The sequence below is a fragment of the Mustela nigripes genome, chromosome 3 (genome assembly GCF_022355385.1).
Source record: "Mustela nigripes isolate SB6536 chromosome 3, MUSNIG.SB6536, whole genome shotgun sequence".
Classification (NCBI taxonomy): domain Eukaryota; kingdom Metazoa; phylum Chordata; class Mammalia; order Carnivora; family Mustelidae; genus Mustela; species Mustela nigripes.
Window position 1 is genome coordinate 195,178,129 of NC_081559.1, and position 1,214 is coordinate 195,179,342.

A 1,214-nucleotide genomic window follows, 5' to 3' on the forward strand; every position below is an offset into this window, starting at 1 on the left:
CCCCTTCCCCTTTTTTTTTTCAAACACAAAGTAACAGAGAAGACCGCTGCCCCCCCCCCCCCCGTGCCCTACCTGTCTGTCCGGGCTGGAGAGCGGTGTGAGGTGGTCGTAGTGAAAGAAAATGCAAGACACACACACAGAGCACCGCCAAGATCCAACCTGGGTCTCCCCAGCAGAAACACGCTTTGATTCTGACAAGCATTTGATGCCACCACAACTGCTTCAGTCACTCATCTTCCAAACCCTCCCTTCCCAGGACCTAGGGCTAAGATGCCCCAACACCCGCGAGCTCCAAGGCCCCTTTTGCTGGAGTTAGCTGAGGTACCCAATGGGGCTGGGGGGCTCAGTCTGACCCTTCAGAGCCCCCCTTGGAAAAACAACAATCTCACACTTTCCAGATCAAGTGCCCCTTCCCCTCCCCCCACCCCACCACCTTCTAGAATCATTAGATACCTAACCAAGAGGCTGGGCTTTTCCCAAACCTCCCTCCCTGCCCCCGTTTTGATATAGCTCCCCTGGAAATGCCCTCAGCTGCAAAGTGCTCCCCAATAACCGAATCAGAAGCAACACACCTTGGGGAGGAATGGGTTAAATTCAAGAGCTCCAGGAGGAGGAGCTACTCGGGAAAAGGGAAGCGGTGCTGAGATGCAGAGAAATGTGCAGGGCAGGGGCTCCGGACCGGCTGCAGAGATGCACTGGCCCCTCTCCTCCAGGGACAAGCCAGGCCACGGGAAATAAAGGTGTCTTCCAAGGGACAGACCGAAGGACAAGCACTTAAGACACAAGCAAGGGCACAGTCCAGGGGGCAGCTTGGAGCCCGAGGTGTGGGACACTGGATGGGCGTGCGGAGCGCGTGTGTGCGCAGGGGCAGGGGTGGGGTGAAGGCAGGCGCAGGGGACTGCCAAGGGCTGGACTCTCCGAAGTTGGGAGATGGATGTCAGGCCGCGGAGGCAGAACGGGGTCGGAGCCAAGGGGGCGAGGCCCCAGATTCCGCTCTGCGTAGAGAAACCGGAGGAAACGCGGTGGGGGACGCCGCGCGACCGAAGGGGGCCGGATCCGCGGGAAGGTGCACACGGCGGGGAGGGGGCCCGGGATGCTCCCGCGGGCTTCCTGCGCGGGGGCGGCGAGGGGCAGGTGCAGCCCGGGGAGAGGAGGAGGGAGGCCGAGGCTGGGGGGCGAGCTCCGGCGGGAGTCGCCCCGGCCGGGGGGGGGGG

The 1,214-nt window shown here is 62.3% G+C and overlaps 1 long non-coding RNA gene across 2 annotated transcripts in view; it reads left to right on the plus strand.

Moving 5' to 3' along the window:
• The first annotated feature begins 541 nt into the window (after nucleotides 1-541).
• The window catches only part of LOC132013297 (uncharacterized), a 5,213-nt gene continuing 4,540 nt past the window's right edge, over nucleotides 542-1,214 (plus strand). Inside the window, exon 1 of one of the 2 annotated variants that reach the window (XR_009402983.1) lies at nucleotides 542-822. This is a non-coding gene — a long non-coding RNA (uncharacterized LOC132013297). The remainder of the gene's footprint in view (nucleotides 823-1,214) is intronic. The other variant, XR_009402984.1, reaches the window with a different exon arrangement.